Below are 13,248 nucleotides of genomic sequence, written 5' to 3' on the forward strand. Positions count from 1 at the left end.
CTCTCCCAACTCTAATAATTCTATGATTCTATCATCCAATTTCAGAAAAGGTGGCTGTAAAGTACAGTGAATTCACTGGATAATACCAGTCACCATGAAATTGTTTGCTCAACTCTAATATTTCCTTCCCTTTTATGAATGGGGTTAACAACAACGGGGTTTTAAGTGGAATGAATGAAACTGTTACAAGAGGAAGCACCTGGGAGAAGAAAATAAGACAAGTTGGCCAACACACTCCCGTGCTTTAGCTTTTCACCTCTGGAGACTACCAATGTCCTTTAGAGCCCAGCAGGGAAGAGGAGATGGAAGAAAAATGGGAAAATTCGAGGCTGCTGGCCAAGTATTTGCATAATATTCACCCCCTGAGTAGTGTTTGCTCCTAAAGAGCAATCCCATCAGGGACCTCTGAGCCTGATTCCAGTGTGTCTTCCCAATGACATTGTTACCCTGCTGGTCACTGATGGGGGAGAGAGGAGGCTCAGGCTCTCTGTACACAGCCCCTCTGAGGTGCCCAGGCAGGACAGAGCGTATCAAAGAGGATTGTGTCTGACACAGCTCTTTTTTAAAGGCATGCTTGGTTTCCCAGAGAAGTGGGAATCTTGCCTAATCCATAATGACCCAAATCATTTTGCAACGCGTCCCTTCTAAGCGAGTTTGGCCATGTAGTTTCTCCCTGACAAAATCCCTTGATTTTCTAGGGGTGTAGAAGAAGATTAGTGCATAAAAGACCATCTGTCTCCAGGCTGCTGACAGGCTAAAAGATGGACTTTTCCCTCTCTGTGGAGCAGGTTGCAACCCTCCCAATCTGGAGGCAGCGAGCGTTTGTTATCTCTATGAAACACCAGCCTGCAACAAGCATTTCCTTTCCCTTGATTTGCTGTCCTGGGATAATCCCCTGGCTGCTCCATGGGCTGACCTGTGTGTGAGCTCCTGGAGCTGCCCACACCCAAGGGACACGGGCTCATCCATCAGGTATTGATGGTTTGGCTCCAGGATTGGATGTAATCAGGTCTTTCTGCCAGGCACACAAGCCTTCCATCAAGAAAGCTTTCCATCCTGATTACTGATGAAATCTTCTGGGAAAGAAGGGAGACTTTCCCACCTGTCAGAGGTAGCAAAAGGACATTATTTCCTGTGTTGTGGCCAGTGCTGTGCATTGAGAAGCAAAAAACTGAGTCTCATTATTGCTCACACCAGTGTAGCATTTGGGGCCTGGGGCTTTTTCATACTGTCTGCTTTGCAAACTCAAAATAATAACCACTTCCCTTCCTGGGAGATTGAAGCATGAATAGGTGAAACAGGCAAATAAAATAAAGACTTATATTCCCATTTCAGGGATGGAAAACAGGCATGGAGAGACTGAGCAATCTGCCCAGAATACCATGGGGTGTAATGTCAGAGGTGGGAGACATTCAAGTCTTTTCTCAATTTCTTCGCCATTTCTCTGCAACTTTCCACTTGGGTTTGTTCACATTCTGTCACCCCAGGTATGTGCTGACACACTGAATATAACCACATTTGATAGCTTTTAGCATTTACAGTAGATAGGTACAGGAAGCATAATCCACTGTCATGGATCACTCCATCCTTGCTTTTAGGTGTCTCATAAAAAATATAGTTACTTCTCCATTACACATCACACATGCAGTGGGCTAGTTTAATATCAAGTTAATATTTAATAGTTTCCAAAATGTTATGCTATCCTCAGGGAAAGATTCTTTCTGAATGTAAAATGTAATCTCACATTTGGTGGATTTGAGTTTTGCACATGTCATTGGATCAGCTGCTGCTATTACCAGATAGGCTTATCTAGATCCTGACAGAGCTAAAAAATTGCATGTGTGTATCTTTGGGTTGTGGTCTGTGTATCCTACCAGCCACATTCAGTTGCTTCATTCTGGGGGTCTTTTATTTTTCTTGGAAAGGAGACTTGGTTTCCTGCCTTCTCCCCCCCCTGCATGGCTTTTGGTTATCAGAATTCTCATTTCCCCATCCATAAAGCATGGATAATAAAACAGGGCTGTCTGTAGTGTGAAATTGAAACTCCTGGCAGCAAAAACACAAACCACTGTAGCACTGACATTCCTGGTGGGCCATCGAAGGCGAGAGGGGGCTTACAATGCCTTCCTTTTGGTCCATGTGTTTTAAGGAAGAGGAAAGCTTCAGTCATAAAGTGTTTAATGTAAAATTGTTTTTACCAGCAAAAGGAAGGCATGACCAAGAGAGAAGTGGAAAGCCAGGAGAAATGTTCATGCCCCTTCTGAGAGGAAAAAGGACAGAGACTCCAGTGCTGGGTTTTGGGGTTTTTATACTTGGTTGGTTATTTTTTGTTGTTGTTGTTAGGGTTTTTTCATAGGGTTTTTTAATATTTTTGGGGGGGGTTTGTTTATTTGTTTGGGGTTTTTGTTTGTTTGTTTGTTTTTAATCTGGGGGTTCACATAGTTCAAAGCTTGTCAGAAAATCTACCTCAAATCCTGTTTCCTGAGAGAAGGTAGCTTTAGCTCTCACCAGAGAGCTTCCAGGCTCTCCAAAAGAGAGGTTTAATAATACTTTCTGTTTCCATGCAACACACAATCACAGAATGGTTTGGGTTGAAAGCGACCTTACACATCATTAATTCCAAACCCCAGCCATGGGCAGGGACACCTCCCAGCACAACACCAATCTTCACACCAGCCGCCCCAGCCTGGGGCTGTGCCGTGTCTGTGACATGCTTGGCAAAGCAGCAGGGTCACAAGGTTTTTCTCTTTTCCTGCAACTGCTCAAACTCAAACTTGCCATTGAGGTTTTCCAGCTCTCTGGCCATTTCTGCCCAGTTTGCCAGTAGCAGGAGGCTGTGAGAATGACTGTGCTGCATCAGACAGAAAACCCTCCCTGCCCAGCATCCTTTTTCAGACAGCAATCAGCTCTGGATGCAGGGGAAGGGCCTGGGAGCAGGTGTGCATGTCATCCTCCTTCCTCAGAGGGTTCATTCACTCTGTGAGCTGGTGGCTTAGAGCAGTGCTAAATGACAGCTGGTGTTTTCTCATTTAGCTCTCCTCAGCTTTTTCTTATGAATCTCTTGAGAATCACCACCTTTGGAAAGGACCTCCATGACCATTGAGTCCAACTTGTGACAGAAGCAGAGCTTTTGACCTTGTCACCCAGACCAGAGCACTGAGAGAATGTCCAGCCATTCCTTGAGCACCTCCAGGGATGCCCTCCATCACCTCCATGATCAGCCCATTCCCTGACCACCCTTTCAGTGAAAAAATTCTATCTCTTGTTCAACCTGAACCTCTCCTGGTGCAGATTGAGGCCTTTTCTTCTTTTCCTCTCACTGGCTGCCTGGAGCAGAGGCTGATCCTCACCTGGCCTTATTTCAGGGACTTGTAGACAGTGGTCAAGTCTCCCCTGAGCTTCCTTTTCCCCAGGCTAAACAAACCCAGCTCCCTCAACTGCTCCTTGTGCTCCAGACCCTTCTCCATCTCTGTTCCCTTCTCTGGACATGCTCCAGTCCCTCAATTTCTTTTTGCCCTGAGGGGCCCAAAACTGGACAAAGCACTCAAATTGTGACCTCAGCAGTGCCCAGCATGGGGAGTGGACACTGCCCTGATCCTGGGGCTGCACCACTGCTGGCACAGGTGCTGTGGCATTCACATTCTCTGGAAAAATTCCTTTGCCCAGGAGTCTTCTCCTGGGAAGCTGAGAAGCCTCAGAGAAAAGGAAAACAATTCTTATCTCATTTGCTTCTCCTGTGTTGTGCTCTTGTGGAATGTGTTTGGAGATTGTTCACCCACAGGTGATTGTTTCATTGGATTCTGCTGGGAGTTGTTTTCACTCTTTGGCCAATCAGGGCCAAGCTGTGTCAGGACTCTGGAAAGAGTCAGGAGTTTCCATTATTATCTTTTTAGCATTTATAAGTATCTTTTCTCTATTCTTTAGTATAGTTTAGTATAGTATTCTTTAATATAATATAGTATAATAAAGTAATAAATTATCCTTCTGAGAACATGGAGTCAGATTCATCATTCCTGCCTTCATCAGGGCACCCCACAAAAACAATAAGGTGCCATTGGCCACCTGGGCACAGCTGGTGCATGTTGAGCCACTGTCAACCAGCCCCCCCATGTCCTTTTCTTCCAGGCCATTTTCCAGCCACTCAGCTCCAAATTTTTAGTTTTTTTCTGCACTGATGTAAATTAGGGTTGGCCCATTGTGTCCTGTGCTCACTCAGGCTGGGTACTTCACAACAACTTTTTATATGCTTATTTAAACACGTGTAGAGGCTTTCTGCTGTGCAGGGGATATGGATTTAAAAAAAAGGCTTTGTTTCATCCTGAGAAAGCCATACAAGCTAATCCAGATTCCTGCAGCCTGGGAGCTGACATGGTGAGTTTTAAATGCCAGCTGAAAAGAGTGTGAAATGAGTAGATTTCATTTATCATACTTGGATTGTTTGCCTGCTTCATAACCTCTTTGTTAGGAGCAGTTCAAGCCCACTCCAGACACTTTTGCTGCCCACTGTGTATCTGCAAGGTTTTTGCACTGCCACATTCTCCAAGGGTTGTGCTTCCACCACTCTTATTCCAAATGGTAAGTTTTGTGATTGTTGTGGATCTGGCAGAAGGAGGGTGAGGTATGTGCAGACTTGTGTCTCTGCATCCATCTGAGATGGGCAGCTGCAGCTCTAACGTGGTTCTGCCTTCCTTGCCAGCAGATTAGGGAAGGATTATGAAAGAGAAGGACACCAAGGGGATCATCATTTCATGTCTGTACTGCAGCAATCCTCCAGCTGGCTTCAGCCTCCATTTGCTCTATGCTTTACATGTGGGATCAACAAGGAAGAAGCACAGAGAGAAACCAGGAAAGCCTGGAACTAGAAGGCAAATTTTCTGGCACTTTTCATTCTTTTATATTCAGTGTAGTGCGAGTCTGCAAGACAACTGCAGTACACGTGGGAAGGTTGGATTAAAGATTTGGGCACTGCCCAGAATTTGTGTTTCTGCTCCACCACAGACTCCCCATGGCCTTGGGCAAGGCCTTAATGGCCAGTCTGGAGCAGAAAGGTGTGATGCCTTGTGGAGGCTGACCTAGAACAGAAACTGGACAGAGCTAAAGAATAAAGCAGGGATTTATTAGGAGGCCTTGATGGATCCACCTTGGGCAGCACAAGAGCCCAGCCAGGGCTGCACCCAAGATGAACCAAAATGGTCACAAAATGCATGACCAGGCACGGGGTCTCACCCTTATTTAAGTTCTGCTCCATTTGCATATTGCAGTTCATTGTCCAATTACAGCTTTAGCCCATGCAGTCCCATCCTTGTTTTTCTCTCTTCAGCCCACTTTGTTTGTGCTCTTGGGCCTGAGATTTGGATCATTTGTCCCTGGTTCCCAGCTGGAGCAGGAATTGTTTTGTCTCCCTGCTCTGTGCACAGAGCTCACCATCCCATAATATGAAGCCCAGACCCACACACTAAAGCAGCACAGAATCTGAAAAATATAAAAGCTAAAACCTGAGGCATCAGATGTGAACACACCAAGCACAGGAACTCGGTGAAAGGGACCATCAGGTGAGTTTTGGTGTCTCCACAGACACCACAAACCAATATAGAGACACAAGTTGTGACTGGGCAGGGTGAAAGCTGGTGTGGACTTCTCAAAGTCGGCTACTTTAAGTTAACATGGCATAAATATGGATATTTCCACATCAGACTCCCTTGCAAGGCACAGTACAGAGCAGAGGATGGAAAACAGGTTCTTGGATCATAAGTTATGATCATGAAAATTATTTCTACAGCCAAGCCCTGTGCAGAATGGAGCACTCACACATTCCCTGTCCCATGGCCCAGGTCTGATGCCACCCACTCTCCAGTGTCCCATATATGCAGCCAGTTTCCTCACCACTAGGATCTTCCAGCCCACCTCTGGAAACTGTGTCAGCATCCAGGCAGAAATTCAATATCCACGGGGATGGAGGGAAAGTATTTGTGACTAAACATGCTGCAAAATATAAAATCATTGGAATTGTGGGGTCATGGGCTTCAAGGTTAGCCCAGATATCCAGAAAATTCCCACTAATGTCCTCCCTCCTTTTTTTGTGGCTTAAGTCCCTTTCCAAAGTTGTTTCTTTGTGGAAGTAAAGCTGTTGTGTCAGGTGACAGAAAGTGGCGTATTTTAAACCCACTGCACTGAACATGTTAAAGTAATGGAATTTCTCTGAGGGTTGGAGTGAAAAGGTAGTTTCCCTGGATATGTGCTTCCTGGGAAAAATCTTCATGATGTGAGACATTGAGTCACCTCCTAGAACAGAGGAGAAATGCAAAGCATGCAACTCTTAAAGCTCATCAGAGAGCACCTGCACCAAGCAAGGCATTACACAAATGGACATGAGATGAGCTAAAAGGTCATTTTTATCCTCCATTTTAAACATGGATCCAGAAGGAAACATGCAAACAGCAAGGCCACCTTCTGCTACCAATTATTCAGAAAGGTAAGAGTCCAGATTGTGCCACAGAGAACCACTTAGACCTTCTCATCAAAATGTGACTATGGCAAAGTGAATGCTCTGGGAGGTCAAATGCATTTCCACTCAGGGCAGGATCACTTCCAAGAGCCTGAATGAAGGATTAACAAAGATGACTTGACATTTACCTGGATTCATGTGCAGCTAATAGGGCTGATAAAAGTGCTCCATGAATAATGCATATTGGGTAATTCACAGATGGAAAGATTCATCTTCTTCCATGAGCAGAAGGGATGGGGGAGGGTTGGAACATCAGACAGAAAAGATCGGTCTTTAGATCCATAATATCTTTATCAGTGGAAAGAGAGGTCAGGGTTTCCTGGTTTAGTATCTGAAGTGCTTCCATTAAGGAAGTAATTTTAATTACTTAGAAGGTCACAGCCCCTGTCTTTGTTTTGAGGGTTTTTCTAGGGGGAAGGGGAAGGTGGGATTTAGAGTAATTAGCAAAATGCAGCTGATTTCCTTGGGGGTGGTACATGGAGGGGCTGAGCACAGTGTCACAAAGGCACAGAACAGCTGAGCTCAGAAGGGACCTCTGGAGATTGCTCCAAAACCCATGACCACAGAAACACCAGCTACAGCAAAATCTCCAGGCAAGCATCCAGCAAAGTTGGGTTTGAAAATCTCTGAGGATGAAAACTCCACAGTTCAATCACCCTGGCCGGAAAAATGGTTTCTTGTGGTGGTGTTCACAGGGGTCCCAGGATGAGGGAAGAGATGAGAATCTTGACTCCATGTTTCAGAAGGCTGATTCATTATTTTATTATATATATTATATTAAAAGAAAATGACACATTAAAACTATACTAAAAGAATAGGAGAAAGGATTTCATCAGAAGACTAGCAAGGGATAGAAAGGAATGGAATGATAATAAAATCTTGTGACTGACCAGACAGTCCGAGACAACTGGACTGTGATTTGCCATTAATGAAAAACAACCACATGAGACCAATCACAGATGCACCTGTTGCATTACACAGCAGCAGATAATTATTATTTACATTCAGTTTCTCAGCTTCTCAGGAGAAAAAATCCTAACTAAAGGATTTTTCATAAAATATGTCCATGACAGTTTTTTACCTTGTATTTGAATTGTTTCTTGTATTTCCATTTATGACCATTGTCTTTTGTCCTTGTTACTGGACACCACTTGGTCCATCTCCTTTACTCAGCCATCAGGTATTTATACACCTTGAAAAGATCCCTCACAAAGATAAATCAAATCAAATCAAATCAGTCTGAACTCTCTCAGCCTTTCTTCACTGAGAGAAACTCCAATCCTCATTCACCTTTGAGCCCCCTGAGCCAATGTTACTGTGACCCATTGTTGCAATATTTTCACCATGGATGCAGTGATTCCTTGTGTTCCCAGGGAAAGGTGAATGTTTGGGGGAACATTTTTGTGTCCCAGGCTGCAGCTGACAGGAACAACCATCCACTCTGTCCTCTGCAGTTTATGGAAGGGGTAACATGGTGGCTGCCTGCCACTGTTCATCTGGTGTTCTTCAAAATCCAGCCTGTGAAATCTCTTGTAAGAGAGGCTTAGAGAAAAGATGTCCTGCCTGGAGCCAGGATTAATGAGGTTGAATCCTACTGGTGGCAACAGAACTGATTCAGTTTGGAAAGTGCTGCTGTGGGGTTTTGTTCATTTCTGTGATGGGACCACAAATCAAGTACAACTTTCCCAAGGATGTGCCTGGATAATTCAGTAATATCCCCTTGAAGACCACAGTGCCCTTTAAATTCAAAAATCTGGGTTTTACACAGAGTAGAACAATTACATTTTTAATTAGGACAACTCAAAGCGATTTGGTAAAGCAGAGGAAGAAAGAGAAGACACTGTGTCCTTGCTTCTCCTTTTGATTTCAATCAGCTCAGTGGTTTTCTGAGTTTCAACAAGTTCTAAATGGCTGCTGTGCTCCCTCCAGAAGCCTCCCAGTCTTGACCTGTGGTTTTCCAGGTCCTAGCTAAGCTCTCTGCCTGTGTCTTCCTGTGCCTGCCCTGTCCTGAAGCCACCTTGAGAAGAGGCTGAGACCAATTAAGACCAAGACCAATTAAGACCAAGACCAATTAAGACTGAGACCAATTAAGCCTCCCTGGGGAGACCAATTAAGCCTGGAACAGCTTCCCATGTCAATGGTGACAGCATCAAGTCAGACCCAGTTTGAGAAGTGTTTGGACAATGCTTTCTGGCCCAGGGTAGGATTCTTGGGATGGCCTGTACAGGGCCAGGAGTTGGACTCGATGATCCTGATGGGTTCTTTCCAACTCAGAATATTTCTATGTTTTTGTGATTCTTAGTCCCAAAGGAATGACTCCCTGTCCCTCTGCAGATTTCCATCTGTCCCAGTCACTTTCCAAAGGCATGTGACATATGACACATGTTTAAAAAGCCAGATATCCTTTGCCATAATTGGTCAGCTGAAAAGGCTCTATGCAGGGCAGAAGGAAGCTCCCCTGGCCATCAAAATTCTCCTTTCCCCACAGTTAAAAGTTAATCTGTATTTCAATGCAGGGTCCTTGAACCTTGAAGGACATGAACTTCTTCATTTCCCTCTAAATTAGAGCTGGAGTTTAGTCAGAAGTTTCATTTAAATGAAAGGCAAAATTCCTCCTGCTTTCAACAGAAGGAAAATTTCCTCGCTTGAGTTGAATTTTACCCAGTCAAGAGTTCACACTTGTCTTGGTAAATAGGAAAAGACATCCCCAAGCTGGTGAGAGGGATTCTGACCAAACTCCCTGTGGCTGCACAGAAGGGTGAAGTCTTCAGGGACACAAAGCCAGGACATCTGCCTCCAACTCTGGAGTCTGCAGGGACAGGACTTGGGAGTGCCTTGACTTCAGTGGCACAGTGTGCACACAGCTCCCATCATCACAGCTGTCCCCTGCCACCACCATGGGACCTCAAAGAGCAGTGACACCACTGCCAAGAATGAAGCTTTTAGAGCTCCCTAAAGAGGCTCAGCTCAGCCTGGGCTGTGCCCACAGACTGGTCCTGAGCAGGTGACACCAGTGTCACTGAGAAAGGGAGAAAACCCCATGGAACAGCAAACACTGACAATCCATGTTCTGCACAAAATCCCCTGGACTGTGTGGCTTCTAAAGCAGGATATTTAATGAGGGGCTGGGCTCTTTTATGTGAAGATTTGTAGCACTTCAGTCAGAAGTTTGGGCTCTTTGTACATTCTCACACTGTGTGAGACTGAGTCTGTCTGTGTGTGTGACAGGCACTGGCAGCCACATCTCCTCCGGGACACATTTGTGGAATATCAGCTATTTAGTGCCATCTTGTTCACTCAGTGGGCAAGCCAGAAATGACTGTGGAACAAACCCAAAACAAGCCTTTCCTCTCCTGGAGGAGCTGATGCCAATGCATCTCTTATCTTGCCAGACATGTGCCAGGTGAAATCACAACCTGAACGTCCTGAGGAGCCTGATCCTTGCTCTCTGTTGGATGTGTAATATCCCAAGTGAGGTTTCCTTGCTGCTCTGATACTGCATCCAAGGCAAGGATTATTGTTTTTCTGTAAATTGTGGCTGGACTTTCACAAGAGGTAGCTTCTGGTTTGACTGGTTTGCTTCTGAGTACATTGGACTGAATGCAAAGGGATCTGAGATTCAGCTACCAGAGTGGAGAGAGGAATGGCAGAAATAAATAAATGAAATGAATGAGACCGCAGGAACCTCACTTCATGCCAAGTGAAAAAAAAAAACCAACTTGCTGAATAAAAAATTTAAATATTTGCAATTTAAAGCACCAAGGAGAAAAATAAATAAGAAATAAAGGACCATACACCCTAAGTGAAGAAAAGATATTTCGTTGTCCCAGCTGCTGAAACACTGACCCTGGCTAGAGGAGGCACAGATTTCACCCCTGATTTTGCTTTGGTGTGTAGAAAAGCCACATCTCCACATCCTTTAATCCTTTTGTTATTGGCTACAAGGGGCATCATTATTTCTGCTTTTGCTTTTCCAGCTTGCTTGTCCATTTTGGGTGTACCTATCTGGGGACAGGAGTCCCACCTCCTGTGTGTGAGTGCCCCTCCAGGTGCTTGGGTTCAGGGACTATTGAACCCAGAATGTGACCCCTCTGCCAAGAGGATTTCAGGGAGAAAATACCACTACAGAACTCACCTGAGGCTGCAATCTCTGAAACAAGCAGCTCATCCATGTGAAGCAAAGGCTCCAGGCTCCAGGGAATACTGACATGGAGGTAGAGACAAGTCTGAGCTGGGCTCACTAAATCTCAGCTTCATTTCACTAAGGCAGGGAAGAAGAATGAGTTTTAGCAAGCAGGACAATTAATAATCAAGCCTCATGTCAGGTGAAAGTGTAATTAGCAATGCCAGATGGAAGTGCATCAACAGGAGGCATGGAATGCTCCCTCTCCCTTGGAATATGCCACACTACAGCCACACCAGGCCTTCCTCCAGGAAAGTGGGGGCTGAAATCTCCTCAAGCAGAAGATGGAATTGCATTTTGGTTTATATTCATAGACTAACACCACAAGCCCTGGGCAATTGGTTAACATGACCTGCTGTGATTATTTTGTAATTCTTGTGCTCCTCTCCCCCTTTGTTTTCTATTTATGCTGCAGCTACTTCGTGAGTTGTCTAAAATCCTGAGTAGTTTTGGGGAAAACCTATATGATGATATCTGTTGGTAAATTAGCTTCTCACCCTTCCATTTCTTATCCAGTTCTCAAATTCCTTCCATGGAGGAAACATCCAAGTTATTGTAATGTTATTTTATTTTAAAACAACCCTTTAGTAAACAAGCTGCCTCACTGCAGACTGCTCACTTCCATACTGAGGAGGAGGAACTCATCTAATAATAATTATAGTACAATGCTTCCCTTGAAGCACCCCCAGGAGGCTCTCTTTATCTGGGAAAGTTATTGGGATATTCACATCTAATCACCAGGACACAGAAATACAGCTCTTTAAAGGGGGAAATCAATTTTCCCTTTGCATTTGAAATACTAACAACGTACTTTGCTGGAGCTAAGAGGTTGGATAAGATCATACATCCAGTGCTGATGATCAGCCTCAAAGGGAGGGGGCAAAAGGTGACAGTGGGGCTTAGTGATAGCAGTAACTAAAGAGAAATTTATTAATAAAAGGGAAAAAAGGAAATTGTTAAATGCTTCTCTCTCCTCAGTTCAGTTCCACACCAGTACAAAACCCCAACAGTGTTGGTCCCTCAGGTTAAAAGGTGTTTGCCATCCTTTGTGACATTAACAGGGCCTTTTGCTGTTAGCAATATCCACTGGGATCTGTGGCACAGACAAATCCTCAACACCTACCTGGAATTCTGGTCTCTTTTCCCTCTTTTGTACCCCCTCCATTACTTTCTTTTGTGAGTTACATTGGTGGCAGCAGTTCTGTCCCCTGAGATCACATTAGGGACTTCCAGAGAAATTAATCTGATGGAAAATTGCATTGTCAACCAAACTTAATTTTTATTTTTTTTTTAATGAAAAGCATTTCCTTCCTGTAGGGAATTCACAATATCTGCTTAAAAACTCCAAACAAACCCCCAAACTTGAACACTTTGATCTTGAATCTTTCATTTTATGGTACGAGAAAATCTATAGGGGTGGAGTTCTTTTGTTTGCTTGTTTAAGAAAAATTCCATTACCCTACTCAGTGAGACTTTATGAAAGAAAATAGAGGTGGATTAGATATTAGGAAGAAATTCTTCCCTGTGAGGGTGGGAGGCCCTGGCACAGGGTGCCCAGAGAAGCTGTGGATGCCCCTGGATCCCTGGAAATGTCCAAGACTGGGTTGGATGGGGCTTGGAGCAACCTTGGGAGAGTGGAAGGTGTCCCTGTTGTTGAATAATATTTAAGATCCCTGCCAACCCAAACCATTCTGTGATTCAAATTACAGAGGGTAGCTGAACCAATCTGACCTCTTTCTTCTCTACAACCTCCTCATCTCCTGAGAATTTCATTTATGTCCCATTTGTCCCTGCAATCAGCCCACAGTGCTTCTTTTTTTCCCTCTGTTTCTTTTATTTTTCCCTTCATCCCATCTCTCCCCTATTCCAAAGTCAGTGTAAAAAAGTCCAGCTCTGGGAAAACATGGAGAAATCTGGCATTCACTGTTTTTGTAAGCCCAAACAGAAACCATATTCAAACCTGAAGTTTAGTGAGTCTATGGATGTATGCATGGATAGCTATGATTTATTGGATGTGTCAGGGGTTCATTTCATCTTTAAATAGGAAAACCATGAGGTGTGACTTGATGACTTATTAAAAAAATGTCACACTACCTAGGAAGAGTGACACCATAAAATACTTACACACACAATTCCTGAGAGGGGCTTGTCAGAAGGATATCCCAGCTTACCATTTAATGGGAAAAAATAATTATTCACGGATTGTTAGTTTTGCTTTTTACGAACAATGAGTCCAGTTAATTTTGTCATATCACTGGCTTGTGTTTGCAAGCTTCAATCACTCCCTTAAAACAGCCCAGCCTTCCCAGGGCACATGGAGTGAAAAGGCATAATTTTAATGGGCTTGTAGCTAATTAAAATGTGTGACATTCAGAATGTGGCTGGAACGTGGCATGAAAAAGTAATGACAGGACAATACATCATGTCACGGACAAGTGGCTAAATGTGAGTTGTGCTGGCAAATACCATGGGGAAAAATCTGCTTGAACCAGGCTCCTCCAAGCATTCAGGAATATCTATTTGTTTGCTTGTTTCATACATCCAGAAGTAGTGGAATATC

Source organism: Agelaius phoeniceus, chromosome 4 (assembly GCF_051311805.1).
Source record: "Agelaius phoeniceus isolate bAgePho1 chromosome 4, bAgePho1.hap1, whole genome shotgun sequence".
NCBI classification, from domain to species: domain Eukaryota; kingdom Metazoa; phylum Chordata; class Aves; order Passeriformes; family Icteridae; genus Agelaius; species Agelaius phoeniceus.